Raw genomic sequence first — 18,688 nt, forward strand, 5'->3', positions numbered from 1 at the left:
TCTGATCCCGGAAGCTAAGCAGGGTCGAGCCTGGTTAGTACTTGGATGTCAGGCCTCTTGGTAATGCCAGGTGCTGTATGCTTGTGTGTGAATGTTAGAAAGTGCTCAGGCATACATAAATGGACTGTGTGAATGCGTGTGTGATTGGGTTAATGAGACTTGTAGTAGAAAGTGCTCATCTGAGTAGTAGTGCTATGCAAGAACTATTCCATATAATATTTATCCTCTCTATATAGTAATCCATCCTTTTTACTCTGGAGCAAAGTATTAAATCAGCTGAAAAATACAGTGAAAAAACTAAAGCATGGCTTAAGAACAAATGTGAGTGGGTTAATAATTCTAGCCTGAAAATGTGCACTATCAGTGATTAAAATAAATTTAAGTTTAATGCCATCTTTCATCACCCCGTAAATGAGAAGTGGAAGAGAATACATGGATGGACAGACACTATCCTTCATCCTTCATTGATGAGGGACTTTTCTTTATTGAACCACCAGTCTAAGGATAGAAGACATCATTTGGTCATTAAACTGTGCAGCCATTTGATGCTTCGATTTGTGATTTTTGACAAAAAAGCCAATAGACTACTCATTGCACTGCATTTGTATACTGGTGCTATCATTGCCCCCCCAATGCTTGGAGCAATGATAGCACCAGTGTTAATCAGTGTAACCCTTTCTCCATCAGGTCCACCAGTCTGCCATAATCTGACCTACTATATCGTGAGATTATACTGTGTACCAATCCAAATATTGGATCAGTCCTGGATCATCCGTCGAACTCAGTGGAGGAAAACGCAAAGTCTAATTTTTATCCCGTGAACGCAACCTTATGTCAGATAGGTTTTACTGGAAGCAGTGTTTGCATGTGTTTGTATCCCCTATTTCCTACCCTATTTAACTGGCTAGGCTTCTTTTCAAATGGCAGCCATAGGGATCAAGCTTCTGTCTGCTACAACATGACCTCATTCCTTCAGCTATAATCTACAGCAGCAGTGTAGTAAGTTCCTGAAATCCAGCATTAAAGCAAATTGAAAATTGGAAGTTTTTAGTATCCTACATGGCGTACATTTGCGCAAACATGAAATATGAAAAGGAAAACCCTCGTGACACATATTTCAAATTTGTGTGTCTGAAATCCTGTGCTTGCTTCACAATCCCATGACTCAAGTAAGGATCAAAATATCCTACATGTAGGGCACCAGATTGGTAATGTTCCTGAATTTTACATTTCAAGCCTTGCATGGTGATGAGAACCAAGCTGTGATATACTGGAGGTGATTTGCTTTTGGCCACTGTGGGTGTTGCACTGTCACGCCCCTTGGTGTCATCATCCCGTTGGCCCGCTTTCATGTACACAGTCGCTGCACACACAAGGATCTCCTTGTCATTTCAGTCAATACTCACCCACATATAGCCTTTTTTCTTTATTTAGAATAACATATTCTTTGTTACATTAAAAATAATGTGACTTAGGGAGATAATGAGAGCTTGGGGGAGATTAAAGAAACTCATTGATTGCTCTAAGCTGTAAGCGTTTGTGAATTTTATTTTTAATGAGCTACAATTTCTACATTTCCTACATTTTTAAAAGAAATAATGCATTAATTACATCTCCTTTCCTCGCTTTTATAGTATGGCTTCTCTATGGATTGCACTGTGGGCCAAAACAGCAGTCCTTTATTGTACAAAAATTGGAACATTAGTGCTATCTCATCATATTACAGTCATAGCACTCTTGAGGCCTTTGCTCAAAGAGTCATGTTTTTAGAACCCAATTTGTCTCATTTGTTTAAGTATGTGGCTGGTTGAATTTGCTCTTTATCCATCACATTGAGAATTTTCCTTTTTTCATTGCCTCAGTTATAGAAGCCATGTGCATTTTGTTCACTGTTCAGATGCTGTTTAACTGGTGCTGTTTGACAAGTGAAAAGTATACTTGAGAATGATAGGACTGCTCATTGTGAGTGTAAATTATATCAATTCAGCTGTTCAAGGATCAAAGGCCATCATGACCTTGGGACCTTTGCTATTTGCTGCAGGAAAATAATGATTTTATTAGTACTAAGATGTCCTATATTTAAGATTTGCTGTATGTATTAAACCTGGGTTTTTAAATTAAATGTTCCTTTCCCCGCTCAGGGGCTTCTCTGAATTTCACTCAAATTCATTTCTCAGTGCTCCTGCCCATGTGATTTCTCTTGATCTGTCATGGATTCTTTCGTGTCATGAGGGTATGGCCAGCTCACATTTCTAACCTCTTCTCATTTGAAGTCAGCCACACTTCTCTGACAGTTATTTCATCATGTTCTCCTTTAAAGGCGAGAGTTTGTTCCCAGAGCTCAGGTCCAAGCTTCATATGTCAGTCATCTGCCTGCTTTTCCCTTTAATTAAAAAAAGACCGAAAGAGATGTTAGATGTTACTGCATATGAGGCATAACCACACTCTGTGTGTTATTCGGGGATGAGCTATGGATGAAGAAAGATTTTGGCTAAAGGCAATCTTGTGCTCTTCTCTCCTCTACAAGTGAAAACTGATTTTCTTGGGTAGTGCAGACCTTGTATAGCCACATGCACAAATGTGGGTAGTGTTTAGTGAAAGACAGCATCTACTCAATTAAGTAGCACTCAATACAATCCACCACAGTTTGAAATTACTGAGTGGCACTTTAAGTATTACTTCTGATCATCCTTGTCCCTTGATAGATTGGTAGCTCTTAACCCTCGCAGCTAACACGTCCCTATAACTAATATATATGCTGTCTAGTTTAGGATCGTATTCTGTAAAGAACGAGGTGGTCAATGCATATGGAAAAAGAAGTTGGAAAGTTAAAAACACATTTTATATGTATTGTAGGATTCATTAGTTTTACATATCTTTGATAGTGTGATTTACATATGAAAGTCCACCTTTGAATTTTTCTTATAATTGTTTCATAATTTCATAATTGTTGTAAATGGCTTGGCATTTATTTAGCACTTGTCTACATTTTTATATACACTACTACATTTGACACTATGAACACTATATACACTACTCCACTTGACAGTACAAGCCAGCTTCACAGAGTTCTATAGTTTATGCAAACAGTACGTGTGGCCTCAAGTGGAATTTATCCTTCAGCGAGGGTAGCACGTTTGCAGTCCACTGGCAGTCTGCAGATGACCCGTGTCCCTGCAGAGAGCTTCATTGTCAGATGGCAGCAGTGCATGTGGTACACCTGGTCTGTGGGCCAATCTTATTTGTGTTGTTGTTGGTCTATCAGAAGAAGAGCAGAGTTATAACAGACAAAGAGCTGAAGTGAAACAAGGGTTAACAACAGTGAAAAATGTCGACTGCAGCCACTGTCTGTGATTTTTGTGTTGTAATTTTTGATCTTTTCTAAGTTTTTTCACAGTTCTGTACCATTCCCTTTGAACTCTGCTATTACTCCTTTCCCTTTTCTCATCAACCCCAGTTTATGCCTAGAGACTGTTCGGTACCTTCCTGACTGCCTCTAGGTGAAAAAGGTTGTGGCCAAATGATTGGTGATTGTTTGCTGGCTGTCACAAGGTGAAATTGGTCACAGAGATGACAGCAGAGGTGCTGCAGGAAAAACCTCGTTGTGATTGCTTTAGTGGCTAGCAGATTGCCAAAGTTGACAATTTGCTAGCAAGATGCCAACAAGTTAGAAGACCCCCAACTTGTCTGCAAACAGTCGCCAACTATTCGTTGTGCAGTAGTGTAACTGAAAAGGTGTAATGGAGAACATTTGCTTTCAAAGTAAGAGTTGTGTCTAACCATTATAGCCAACATATAACAATAGGCGTAACTTATACTTTATGGTCTCTGTTTCTAGTTTCTTGCACTTTTCAGTTTCACAACTCCTCAGGAAGTATTAGGCAAGTGTTTGTAGACAGGTGGGTGTCTTCAATGTAACTACAACCGACCGTGGCAATCTACTATTTTTTTGTCATCAATTTTACCTAACACTTGGAACAACCATTCATAAACCATTTGGAAAATACACATTTTTTTCCCTAGCAGTCGTAGGTACTAGAGGGTGGCCAGCTGGTTTCTAGACCTGTTTAACTGGGGCTTTATCTAAAACGGACACTCATATTCCTTGAGAACATTTTGGCATTCAGACCGGAGGAGTCACTAGCCTTCCAGCTGAGGGCTACCTGATCTCCTGATCTCCTGAGCTGTAGCAGTTACCCAAAGAACTAAAAAAAAAAAAGCATAACTCACGAAAACATGGTCGTTTTTTTTTTCCTGTATCTTTTGCACATGGAATGGTAGAAAGAAGTGAAAATAAGAAAGGTAAAGTTAGAGGCCATTTAAGCCTTTAGTTTCAGCACTTTTCAGTTTTCACCTAATCATCATGGATGCAGATGATTAGGTGAGCGATTGATCACTTGAACAGATAAAGATGTCAATCATTCATGTCTAAATTGTTTTAAAGTCCAAAACAAATATTTATTTTTTGAACCAACAGACGTATTTGGTACGTCTTTTGGTCCCAAAATGTAAAAGTTATGGATTTGATCACCAACTGATTTTATGCACAATGATTACAAGAGACAGCAGAAACAAACCTGTGTTGGTTTTTAATACTTACCATAAAGAAAGCAAAGACAGTGCTGACAAATTGAAATGTAACCTACTGTAGTAATGGCAGAAGATGTAAACTAAAGCCACATGAACTTGACCAGTTGCTTAATCAATTCAACAGCTGAGACATTGCTACTGCTTGTGGTATAGTTCTCATCAAAGCTTGGACCACAGTGGTAGAAAGACGACCTCTGAACACTTTCAGCAGCGTTCTCAGACCCTATGAAGTCCTAATTACAGGTGTGCTGGACCAAAACACTGCAAACTAGGAAGGAGTTCCTGCAATCTGTCGGCTATTTGTACACGCTTTTCTTAATTAACATGTTTCACTCATTAGTGCTTCAAATTGCCTGATGAAAATTTATCAACCAAGATAAGGTCATTACATAAAACTAATAAGCATGACCGATTCAAGGGTCTGTGATTCATTTTTTTAATGAATAAATGCAGAACACCAAAGACAGATGGAGAACTCTAGAGGTATGGAGTTGAGGTGAGGGAGGTTTGGGTGTGTAGATGCAGTGAGGAGGAGCATAATGTTTCAAAGGAAAAAGATAAAGACAGACAAAAGCAGATGGGAAAAGAGATGTGCTGAGAAAGACACAAAGGGTTGAGATGGAGAGAAACGCAGCGGCATGCATGGGTGGAGATGAGCATTGTCTGGTGTGCACTCTTTATCTGGATAGTGGTAATCTTGTCCTCAGTTCTCAACATTGCTACGCACCAGCACTTTTAACTAGCTTTGATAATGGGAGGAACAGCATCAAACTCATTAATTGAATTAGCTCTCTCTTTATCTCCACATCTGCCTGTGTCCACTCGCCCCGAAAAACACTCCGCCAACCACTACTCCTCAGGTAATTGACTCAAAGCTCCTGTGCAGCCCTGTTTCATTCTCCTAATTTATTGGTCCAGGTCCCAGCCTGGTTGTGCTGTCAGGGGCTACTTTCTAATTCAATTTTACCTCGTGCTGGTGAAGATTATTTCATTTTTGAGGACAGGGATATAGAGCAACAGAGAAAAGCCTAAAGAAAATCTAGGCTGTTATACCCAACAGCATGCCTGTTTATATTTCATAACAGGATTTAGCTGCAGGTGTTTGAGAATTATGGAACACAGGCTGACTAAATAACCTAAATGCAATTTGGCCAATTTTACCCTTCTGTTGGTAGATTAAATTCAGCTAAAATACCTCTTTAAAATCAATTTGGAATATGCTTAACAATGAGTTTACCAACCAGAGCAATTTGCAATCTATTATTTTCCCTTTCATTGGTTTCAAGTATGTATAAGTGCTGTGACCCTACATCACCTAACACCCCTTTGTAAGAGGTGTTAGGCGATGAAACAATTATATTATTAATAATCTCTGGCTCTCTTCCAGAGCATGATTTTGTCCTCTCTTGCTCCCCTCACCCCAACAGGTCGTGGCAGATGTCCACCCCTCCCCGAGCCTAGTTCTGCTGAGGGTTTCTTCCTGTTAAAAGGGAGTTTTTCCTTCTCACTGTGCCCAAAACGCTTGCTATGTTTTCTTTGTGTTATTATAGGGTCTTTACCTTACAGTATAAAGTGCGTTGAGGCAACTGTTGTGTTGATGTGGTCATAAGTAGTGGTGTGCGGATCGATCCTGAAATATCGATTCCTCCGATACCAGTCATTTATGCTCTAGAATCGATTCTCACATTAAAATATCGATATTTTAGTAATTTAGAGTAAATTTGTAGTTTATCATTAACAGGAACACAGTGGAAAGAAACTATCATTCGGATTGTCTACATTGGAAGGAACTACTTCCTCTTACGTCTTTCATAGTCATGTGTGAAACACGGCTGTATAACTGTGTGGCAGCCCCTGGCGTGGCACTCACAACAATGGCTGAGCGTAAACGGAGTCATGTGTGGACGTATTTTACCTCCACAAACAAGTAGTGGTTTGCGATACATGTGGCAAGAAAGTGAGGTGTTGTGGCAACACCACTAACCTCATCAAACACCTCAGAGTAAAACATATCACAGAATATGACGAGCGTATGTTGAGGCGAACTGAAGAGGAGGAGAGGGACAGGTGCTGCTAGGGCGAGACAGACGTCTCTCACTGAGTCCTTTAGTGCTGCAGGCAGGCAACGTGTTCAAATAGCACAACTTCAGTTTTTTTTTATTTCTATATGATAATTCTGCATTATTAAGTGATAAGAACAAGTAATCTGATGTCCTGTGATCATTATGAAGCTATAATTTGAGATTCAATAAAAGATACAGTAAATAGAATAAGTTTTTGTACAAAGTATCGGTATCGGATCAGTATCGTCGATACCACCCTGAATTTTACTTGGTATCGGATCGGAAAGGAAATCAGTGGTATCACACATCACTAGTCATAAGAGAACTTCCAGGGAGCAATCTACAAATACAAACATAATCTGTGTTTGAAGTCATCTGGACATGCCCAGAAGATGATGTTAGAAAATAAACTCCTATTTAATATCATCGCATCTGTGTGTGTTTACAGGAACTGGGTTCCCCCTCTATTGTTTCTCCATTTTTTCGAGTATTGATCTGATAACTCCTTAAGGGTAATACAAGGGATCATTTCGCTCCCTTTTCTTGTCATTTAAACTAAAATTATTATAACTTAGAGCTCAAGACCTTTCAGGTAGCCTCTTGATAATGGCACTGACATAAATTTCTGTCTCTTTTGGTTGAAAATGTATAATCAGAACACACAGCAAATGCCATTGCTATATACAGCGGGGAAAATAAGTATTTGACACATCAGCATTTCCAGCAGTAAGGGGATTTCCAAGTGGACTATTGACACAACATTCCCACCAGATGTTGCCATCAAGCCAAACATTGAAGTCATACACACAAATCAGAACATTTAAGTATACAAGTTAAACCATAATAAATAAAGTGAAATGACACAGGGAATAAGTATTGAACACACTTTATTTAATACTTTGTAGAAAAGCCTTTGTTGGTGATTACAGCTTCTAGACGCCTCTTGTATGGATAGACCAGTCGTCTGCATTGCTCAGGAGTGATTCTGGCCCATTCCTCCACACAAACGGTCTTTAAATCGTGGAGGTTCCTTGGGCCTCTTCTATGAACCTTAATCTTCAGTTCTCTCCATAGATTCTCTATGGGATTTAGGTCAGGTGATTGACTGGGCCATTCAAGCAACTTGATTTTCTTTCTTTGGAACCACTTCATTGTTTCCTTGGCCTTGTGTTTGGGATCATTGTCTTGCTGGAATGTCCACCCTCTTTTCATTTTTAGCTTCCTGGTAGATGGCAGCAGATTCTTATCCAGAATGTCCCGGTACATCGCTCCATTCATCCTGCCTTCAATGATATGAAGTCTGCCAGTACCCCTTGCTGAAAAGCAGCCCCAAACCATGATGCTTCCACCCCCAAACTTAACTGTTGGTATGGTGTTCTTGGGGTGGTGAGCAGTGCCATTTCTCCTCCAAACATGGTGTGTAGAATGACTGCCAAAAAGTTCTATTTTGCTTTCATCTGACCATACTATAGTCTCCCAATAATCCACAGGCTTCTCCAAATGCTGTTGCGCAAATTTTAACCGAGCCTTGACATGCTTTTTGTTCAGCAATGGAGTCTTGCGTGGTGAGCGTGCATGGATGCCATGGCGGGTCAGTGCATTGCTTATAGTTTTCTTTGACACAACAGTACCTGCTGATGCAAGGTCTTCCTGAAGTTCTGTCCGAGTGGTTCTTGGCTCTTGGAGTACTCTCCTGATTATTCTGTGGACTCCTCGGACAGGGATCTTGCGTGGAGCACCTGATCGTGGCTGGTTTATGGTGAACTGATGCTCTTTCCATTTCCGGATAATGGCCCCCACAGTGCTCACAGGAACATTCAGCATTCTGGAAATGCGCCTATAACCATTCCCATCACAATGCTTTTCAACGATGAGATTACGCAGATCTTGTGAGAGTTCTTTGCCTTTACCCATCATGAAGTCTTTCCTGTGTGCCTTCTGGGTAATGAGGGGCCTTTATGGGCCATCAATTAGGACTACAGCAGCTGATTCCAGTTAGTACTGATAGGGGACTGGGTTTCTCCATCACTACTGACAGATTTCAGGTGATCTCCTGGCTTTCTATGTCATTTTGCCCCTTGTTATCTTCATGTATTCAATACTTATTCCCTGTGTCATTTCACTTTATTTATTATGGTTTAACTTGTATACTTAAATGTTCTGATTTGTGTGTATGACTTCAATGTTTGGCTTGATGGCAACATCTGGTGGGAATGTTGTGTCAATAGTCCACTTGGAAATCCCCTTACTGCTGGAAATGCTGATGTGTCAAATACTTATTTTCCCCGCTGTATATAATATTCCAGTTTCTTATCCATTATCTCTCACTTTAGCTTCTTTCCACTGCTGGATGTTTTCCCCATACTCTGGCCTTTTTCACCCACCCTGACACAACACCCTTCTTTTCTAATCCTCACAGCTAATCTGTTTTTCTGCTCACATACCTTTAACACCAAGATGTCCCCTGATGTTGAGACCGTTACGCTCCCAACATCAGCCCCACCACCTACCTAACCTATTCTCCTCCATTATCATCACTTATTGTCATGGAAACCAAAAGGCCATTTACACATCATGTAAGAAAGGATGCTTTTGAGTGACAGCACGATATAATACCTGAAAGTGCAATCATTTGCTAAATGCCGTCTAGTTGTTATTATCTTGAAGTGAACTTTTCCTTTCAAGGTAATATGCTGTTCCTCATTTTCTGGGTCCTGGGCTTTTTGTTTATTCCAAATCTGTCCTGCCTCAGTTTCAACTGAGTATGTGTGTACTCTATTAAAGGTCATTAAAGGCAATTATTCCTGCATTTTTAATTTTTTCTGTCTCAAATCCTGTGACTGTCTATCATGTCAGAGTGATTAAAATCGACCTATCGTATCCAAAGCAAGCTTTTGTTTTGAAATCATCCCTGCTACTGCCACTGGAGGATGTTATATTACTACTGGGATCCTTGTCTTAACGGATTAACGGTCTTTTTTTTCTTCCTTTTTATATGTTTTTAAAATTCATGAATAATTCAATTCAATTCAATTTAATTTTTTTATTGTCTCACAAGGGGAAATTAGTGTAGCAGCAGGATAAAAATAAACAGAGCAATAATATAAAATAATAATGACAATAATAGTGATAAAAAGTCAAAGGACAGTTATTTGCCATTAAGGAGACAAGATGCCATCTCCATCCATCCATCTTCTTCCACTTTATGCGGTGCCGGGTCGCGGGGGCAGCAGCCTAAGCAGAGATGCCCAGACTTCCCTCTCCCCAGCCACCTTCTCTAGCTTGTCCGGGGGAACGCCAAGGCGTTCCCAGGCCAGCCGAGAGATACAGCGGGGAAAATAAGTATTTGACACATCAGCATTTCCAGCAGTAAGGGGATTTCCAAGTGGACTATTGACACAACATTCCCACCAGATGTTGCCATCAAGCCAAACATTGAAGTCATACACACAAATCAGAACATTTAAGTATACAAGTTAAACCATAATAAATAAAGTGAAATGACACAGGGAATAAGTATTGAACACACTTTATTTAATACTTTGTAGAAAAGCCTTTGTTGGTGATTACAGCTTCTAGACGCCTCTTGTATGGATAGACCAGTCGTCTGCATTGCTCAGGAGTGATTCTGGCCCATTCCTCCACACAAACGGTCTTTAAATCGTGGAGGTTCCTTGGGCCTCTTCTATGAACCTTAATCTTCAGTTCTCTCCATAGATTCTCTATGGGATTTAGGTCAGGTGATTGACTGGGCCATTCAAGCAACTTGATTTTCTTTCTTTGGAACCACTTCATTGTTTCCTTGGCCTTGTGTTTGGGATCATTGTCTTGCTGGAATGTCCACCCTCTTTTCATTTTTAGCTTCCTGGTAGATGGCAGCAGATTCTTATCCAGAATGTCCCGGTACATCGCTCCATTCATCCTGCCTTCAATGATATGAAGTCTGCCAGTACCCCTTGCTGAAAAGCAGCCCCAAACCATGATGCTTCCACCCCCAAACTTAACTGTTGGTATGGTGTTCTTGGGGTGGTGAGCAGTGCCATTTCTCCTCCAAACATGGTGTGTAGAATGACTGCCAAAAAGTTCTATTTTGCTTTCATCTGACCATACTATAGTCTCCCAATAATCCACAGGCTTCTCCAAATGCTGTTGCGCAAATTTTAACCGAGCCTTGACATGCTTTTTGTTCAGCAATGGAGTCTTGCGTGGTGAGCGTGCATGGATGCCATGGCGGGTCAGTGCATTGCTTATAGTTTTCTTTGACACAACAGTACCTGCTGATGCAAGGTCTTCCTGAAGTTCTGTCCGAGTGGTTCTTGGCTCTTGGAGTACTCTCCTGATTATTCTGTGGACTCCTCGGACAGGGATCTTGCGTGGAGCACCTGATCGTGGCTGGTTTATGGTGAACTGATGCTCTTTCCATTTCCGGATAATGGCCCCCACAGTGCTCACAGGAACATTCAGCATTCTGGAAATGCGCCTATAACCATTCCCATCACAATGCTTTTCAACGATGAGATTACGCAGATCTTGTGAGAGTTCTTTGCCTTTACCCATCATGAAGTCTTTCCTGTGTGCCTTCTGGGTAATGAGGGGCCTTTATGGGCCATCAATTAGGACTACAGCAGCTGATTCCAGTTAGTACTGATAGGGGACTGGGTTTCTCCATCACTACTGACAGATTTCAGGTGATCTCCTGGCTTTCTATGTCATTTTGCCCCTTGTTATCTTCATGTATTCAATACTTATTCCCTGTGTCATTTCACTTTATTTATTATGGTTTAACTTGTATACTTAAATGTTCTGATTTGTGTGTATGACTTCAATGTTTGGCTTGATGGCAACATCTGGTGGGAATGTTGTGTCAATAGTCCACTTGGAAATCCCCTTACTGCTGGAAATGCTGATGTGTCAAATACTTATTTTCCCCGCTGTATAATCTCTCCAGCGTGTCCTGCATCTGCCATGGGGCCTCCTCCCAGTGGGACATGCCCGGAACACCAACCCCAGGAGGCGCCCAGGAGGCATCCTTGTCAGATGCCCAAACCACCTCAGCTGGCTCCTTTCGATGTGGAAGAGCAGCGGCTCTACTCTGAGCCCCTCCCGGATGGCTGAACTTCTCACCCTATCTCTAAGGGAGAGGCCAGCCGCCCTTCAGAGGAAGCTCCTTTCCGCCGCTTGTATCCATGATCTCGTTCTTTCGGTCACTACCCACAGCTCGTGGCCATAGGTGAGGGTAGGGACGTAGATCGACCGGTAAATTGAGAGCTTCGCTTTTACACTCTGCTCTCTCTTCACCACGACGGACCAGTGCAGCGTCCGCAGCACCAATCCGTCTGTCGATCTCCGGCTCCCTTCTCCCATCACTTGCAAACAAGACCCCGAGATACTTGAACTCTTCCACTTGGGGTAGGAACTCATCCCCGACCCGGAGTGGGCACTCCACCCTTTTCCGGCAGAGAACCATGGCCTCAGACTTGGAGGTGCTGATCCTCATTCCTGCTGCTTCACACTCGGCTTCGAACCGTTCCAGTGCGAGCTGGAGGCCATCACCCGATGAAACCAACAGAACCACATCATCCGCAAAAAGCAGAGATGAGATTCTGAGGCCACTGAAGTGAAAGCCCTCCGTCACTTGGCTGCGCCTAGAAATCCTGTCTATAAAAATTATGAACAGAATCGGTGACAAAGGGCAGCTCTGGTGGAGCCCATCACCCACCGGGAACGAGTCCGACTTATTGCCGGCAATGCGAACCGAGCTCTTGCAACGGTTGTATAGGGATCAAATGGCCCATAGCAATGGGTCAGACACCCCATACTACCAAAACACCTCCCACAGGACACCCCGAGGGACACGGTCGAATGCCTTCTCCAAGTCCACAAAACACATGTAGACTGGTTGGGCAAACTCCCATGCGCCCTCAAGTATCCTTGAGAGGATGAAGAGCTGGTCCAGTGTTCTGCAACCAGGACAAAAACCGCATTGTTCCTCCTGTATCTGAGGTTCAACTAGCAGACAAACTCTCCTTTCCAGCACCCTGGCATAGACTTTCCCAGGGAGGCTGAGGAGTGTGATCCCCCTGTAGTTGGAACACACCCTCCAGTCCCCCTTCTTAAAGATGGGGACCACCACCCCGGTCTGCCAGTCCACGGGTACTGCCCCTGATCTCCACGCCCTGAGGCGTGTCAACCAGGACAGCCCTAATGTCCAGAGCCTTCAGGAACTCAGGAGACAAGATGCAGTAGGGATAAAAGAAAACTAGTCTTCCCCCCAGGGACTCTTTAAAACGGCGGCCGGAAGGCAACAACTCAAACTCACTGTGAAGTGGATGGTTCAAACAATTAATAATAGAATGAGCCTTTCTAAGCACATTTATATTGTAAATGGCCAAAATTCCATCTTGCCAGCGCCCTGAAATTTTGCTAGCAGTTTTTACCAGAAGTCCCAACCGATTCTTATTCTTCACCATCAGGTTACCAAACCAGGCAGCGATACAAAAGGACATCACAGATTCGATAAAACTTCTATAAAACAAAGACAACATCTCAGATGAGACATTAAAATATCTAATTTTCCTTAAAAAGAACAGTCTTTGTTGAACTTTTACAGTTTATGGTCAAGTACCACACCTAGATATTTATAGCTCTCAACGATTCCAATATCAGCAGTTAAAATAAAAAGATCTCCTAGTTAGTGATCATCAACTGTGTATTACCAGGGTGTGTGCTTAGGGAGAGAGGGATTTCCCTCCCTCTGCTTGATTATTTTTTATCTCCTGCGGGGATAAATATTCAACCCCCTCCCTCTGATTTTTAGCTCTTGAAACAGTCAACAGCACGAACATCAGTCAAATCAGAAACTGACTTTGACTTTTAGCACTTGCAATCTGTAAGAGCAGAGATGACGCTGTTTGGGGAGATCATCCAGATCTCATTCTGCTTCACCGTTTCATGAACTCACTAAGCACCGCTGTTTCAGAGTCAAAACTATCGTTAACTAAATAAAAGAGAAGTGAAATGTATTCAAAGTGGCAGGAAGCTCACAAAAAATCCTAGAAGTATTCCTGCTGTGTGTCAAACAGTTGCCTGTTCGTTGACTTTCGAATTCGTGACAAAGTTTAGTTATGCAGCTTCTTCTTTCAAATTGTTAACTTCCAGCACCGAAGCTGCTAACTGCAACATCCTGCAGTTATAATGGACATCTCTAGAAGAAAATACATTCACATTCTGTTGGCTTTGTTGGCTGTGAAGGGCTGAAAGAGATTAGCAGCCACACTCCTGTGTTTAAAAAAAAAAAAAAAGAATAGAAAAAAATAATCATTCACAAGTTTGAATCTGCAGTTCGTGAACACATAGTTATTCCATTTTTACAAATATATTAAGTCATAAACTCTAAAGTCCTGCTCCTGATATTAGCAAATGGATGTTTCCTTCTTCCCTGTATGGAGTTAAAAAGGGGCACTTTGTAGGAAAGCCAAAGGCTCTTTTCTCCTGAAGCTACTGTAGAGGAATATTTATTATTTTTTAAACGGCAGCACATTTTATTTTGACAATTTGTTTCTCATGTCATTTTCACACATTTATTAACTTCATTAACAGGCCCCTCCCTGGGCCTGCTTTCTAACAAGGTTTTTCCTTGTTAAAAGGGAGTTTTTCCTTCCCACTGTGGCCAAGCTTTTGCTTGAAGTGGGTTGTCTTATTGTTGGGGTAAGGTGGCACTTTAGAATTAAAATTGAATTGAATATGTATTGTATTCAGTTTTACTTCTCCTTGTCACAGTACCTTGACTGTTTGCACGTGTGTTTTCCCGAGCTGTGTCCACTTCCCCTAATTAACCCTGTGTGTATAAATAACTTCCACCTTTCTTGTCAGAGTGTCTGCCCCGCATGTGGATTTAGTTTTGCCTTGACTCTGCAAACAGCTTCAATAAACAGGTTTGCTTTATGCTTAATCCAGTCTGTCTCAGGGTTTTAATAGTTTTGCAATTTTCATTAGTTTTTATTTTTATTTAGTTTTGACTTCAGATTTTCAATTTTATATCAGTTTTAATTAGTTTTTACCAATTGTTTGCTAGTTTAGTTTAGTTTTTATTTTTTTGAAAATCCTTAGTTTCAGTTTAGTTTTGATTAGTTTCAGTTATAGTTTTAGTTGTGATTGCAATAATTAAGTGTAACAAAATCCCAGTTTCATCATATCAGTCATTCTGCTCATCCTTGGGTATGTTGCTATTCCAGCTACCATACTGCACCCTGGACAGGTCGCCTGTCTGTCGCAGGGCTAACATGCAGAGACAGACAACTCACATTCCCACCTATGGGTTCTTTAAATAAATAAATAAAGGCAGATGAACAACCATTGATACCAGGCAACTATAAAATGTATATCTTGGCCCCAATGAGACTATTAACTCTCGCAGCACCGGGTGTTCGTAATTTTGGTTCAAGTCAATTGATAAACTTTTTGAAGGCAATTGACTCACACAGTTGTGTAGATATCCCTGTCCTGTTGTCTCGGGATGCATCACGCTGGGGTTAGCTTCTGTTTTCTGGGGATGAGGGTTGAGTGTGCTCCCTTACCTTCTCAAGGTAAGCTAGGTTAGCCTTCTTGTGTGAGCTTTTCAAGTGCACTTTAAGGTTTGTGGGATTTTTTTGCCTTTAGAAATGTCCCTCATAATTTGTCTCTTTCCACTACAAGACACTTGCTTTATCCAAAACACAGTCATATTCAAAGTAATCCCAAATTGGACTCTGGCTCCCGACTTTTCCTGACATGATTCTGCGCGTGGACGGAGCAGCGACACAGACGACTCGACTAACGTACTTGCCACCTGGTGGCATAATTAGACAGCAAGAAAAAAATCTGTAAACTAAACTTCATTTTCACCCTTGACTACTGTATGACACGCACACATCAATGAAAACTAAACACATTTTTGCTATAAATTCAGTTAATTTTAGTTAGTTTTGTGAACAGTCATTATAGTTTTAGTTAGTTTTCCTTTTTTTGTTTTTATTTTTATTTCCGTTAACAAAAATGTTTTTTCACTTCTAGTTTTCGCCTCTGTCAGTGCGCCCCAGGGTGGCTGTGGCTACAATGTAGCTTGCCATCACCAGTGTGTGAATGTGTGTGTGAATGGGTGGATGACTGGATATGTAAAGTGCTTTGGGGTCCTTAGGGACTAGTAAAGCGCTATATAAATACAGGCCATTTACCATTTACCATTTATTTCATTAGTTTTCGTTAACGATAATAACCTTGGTCTGTCTCCTGGGGCCTTTACCTGTATGTCAATTATGGCATGTTAAACAGTTTGCACTGTTATGTTTCTCTGGATCCCCTGTGTCTTAAGAGGAAATTGTGAATAGTACTCATAATAGTATTTATTTATTTTTTAAAAAAGTAATAGCACCCCTTTATTTTTTATTTTACCCTTTTTTATATTGCACTGAGGCAAAACCTGTATAATTCCTTACAATAAACTGGAAATCGGAGCTAATGAAAAACGATATACAATTTTGTTGCAGGCTCTATAGGGAGTAGAAAGTGGTCCTAATAGTGTATGAAGGTGATTCAGCCTTTACTGGTGGGGCCGCTAAGCTGGAACCAGTGGCATCTGAAAACATAGATGCATGCATGTATATTTTATTCAGTGTGTTGGTTTGCCTGTCTGTCACCCAGTTTGGTCCAGCAGAGTGAAAAATCTCAACAACTGTAGGCTAGATTGTCATGACATTTGGTGCAGTTGAGCTCAAAGGAGAATTCTTAATGACTTTCTGCAGCACCACTATTAGATTTCTGTTTTTGAGTGAAATATTAGATGAATTCCAATAATATTTGAAACAGGCATACTTCCCCAAGCCCCAAAGCTACAATAGTTATCCACAATAGCTGGTAATTCCTTACCTAATCATCCAGGGCAATTACCAGATTGAAATATGTAACATACAACACCTGATCTTACAGGATGTTTGCAATGTGTTTTTGTATTCTGTTCAATTTCCTGCTGTGTAAAGTGCATTAATATTAATGCACATAGGTATTTCTTTCAGTATGCAAGATGGATGTAAGAGTGGAAGGTGTGCTGACATGTTATTTGGACTATGGCCATTCTGGTGTGTCATTTCTGAGCGTCAGTTGGGTGGAGTTGAAACCTGTCTTTTCTGACAACCTCATCTCATCTGTAAATACTCATCCCACTGATGCACGGTTTCATGGAATTAATGAGGCAGCTTCATGTGCTGATGCATGTGAAAGGAGAGCTCCCTTCAAATTGCTTTCCTTTATTGCCTCCCCCCCGTTTGTCCTCCCTCCCCCAGAAATCACATTAGCCAAACCAATCTCATTTACAACATGCCATTTGTTAATTCAGCCCCCTGCTCCGACCCTATAGGAGATGCTTTGTTTTTTACGTCAAAGAGTGGACGAATTTCAGGAAAAATAGAATATTATAGTAAGAAAGAAAGAACACAAAGAGCACATCGACACTGTAGTGGAGTGTAATTCATCAACTACAACGTATTGATTAACTGATCATTTACTCTGAAATGCAGAGAATATTGTAAAAGTTAAGTTTGGCCAACCGCCCCCTGTAAATGCAGGTATCAGCATAAACAGACAAATCAACTTGTTGTTCAAGTTCATTTTGCACCAGCTATAAACTGGTGTGGAAAAGAAGGAAAATGCAGTGCATTTACTCTGTGAAATTGTAGTTTGAGATGTGATCAATGCAGCATACAGAATGCTGCATGAAATTAGTTGATTATTGGTCCTTTTGTAGTTCTCTATCAGTGCTACATCTGCTTGCAAGTTTGTGGTAATTACTGTGCTGTGGCTAAGGTGACGACTTGGACACAGGGGGGCAGACAGCAATCAGCTGTCTCCTCCTAGTTATTGCCTGCGCCTTCCACACCAGCGGCCTTTATCTTTGCTCGTCAGAGGCAGCGACCAACACAAGGCCAGTTATTACCGCAGCAGCGGCCATGATAAGATCAAAGGAGACTGGTTGAACATGGAAGATGTAATGACTGTTCTCTTCTAAGCACTGCTTCACAGTATGTCATGTCATCACCCCCCGTTAACGTTCATGTTTTTTCCTTCCTTTACAAGTCTTTCAAAGATGCAGAATGAGGACAGTCTTCAATTATTTTGATGTAGGGGGAAAATTACCGAGCGCTGAAATTTCAGTGAATGAAAATGTTCCTTTCACCACACTTTTTTTTCTTTTTGTTCTCCGGTGTTTTACTTTAAAGCAGCTTTCACGTGGCATCTATCTTCCTCTTCTGCTTCCTTTTCTACTTGATACATACGGCTACATTTGTGCCAAAGGTTTGAAAAAGAGCGGCTTGGCATGTTGTAAAAGAACTGGAAGTAACTTCATGTGACAGATGAGAATGCAGAAAGCAGCTGCCGACATACTGGAAGAAGGGGAGGTCATGGTTTCTCACTATCTCAGTATCCTCCCACAGACTGTGACCATGAGTAATGGAAGCGATTGCAGGGGGGGGGAAAGGGTGGGACGCAGGTAGAAGTGGCATGAAAGCTGTAGATACTGGAGAGGGAAAAAAATGGACACAATTTGTCTGAAATGGTGCTTGGTGCCAAGTTGTTGCCCTTATTTTTGTTTGCAAAACAAGACTTGCCATACAAGATACTACAGTGTGTTTGCTAATTCTGTTTAACTTTTGCAGAATTTAATTTAAACTCACTAACCCTGACTCCTTAGTTCAGCTAGCATGCCATCTGTCATCCTGGTGTTACAACTGCTAATAGAATACATCTGACTTGTAAACTTTTTCAAGCATAGACCATCCAGCAGCGTTCGACGTTTCTTAAGTGTTGTGCTTAACCTTTTCAGTCTCTAATGTTTCAGCTGCTGGTTCTTCTCATTTTTTTCCGTTTTCCTTCTTCCTAATTGACTGTTAGCAGGAGTTGCCACGTTTTCTTCCATATACACATACACACACACACACACCCACACACACACACACACACACACACACACACACCCACACACACACACACACCACCACCACCAC

The 18,688-nt window shown here is 41.2% G+C and overlaps 1 protein-coding gene across 1 annotated transcript in view; it reads left to right on the plus strand.

Annotated features, from left to right (window-relative positions):
- Positions 1-18,688, plus strand: part of LOC146514430 (transmembrane protein 132C-like) — a 221,030-nt gene that overhangs the window by 102,428 nt on the left and 99,914 nt on the right. The window lies entirely within an intron of this gene.

The sequence above is a fragment of the Neolamprologus multifasciatus genome, chromosome 7, assembly GCF_963576455.1.
Source record: "Neolamprologus multifasciatus chromosome 7, fNeoMul1.2, whole genome shotgun sequence".
Taxonomy (NCBI): domain Eukaryota; kingdom Metazoa; phylum Chordata; class Actinopteri; order Cichliformes; family Cichlidae; genus Neolamprologus; species Neolamprologus multifasciatus.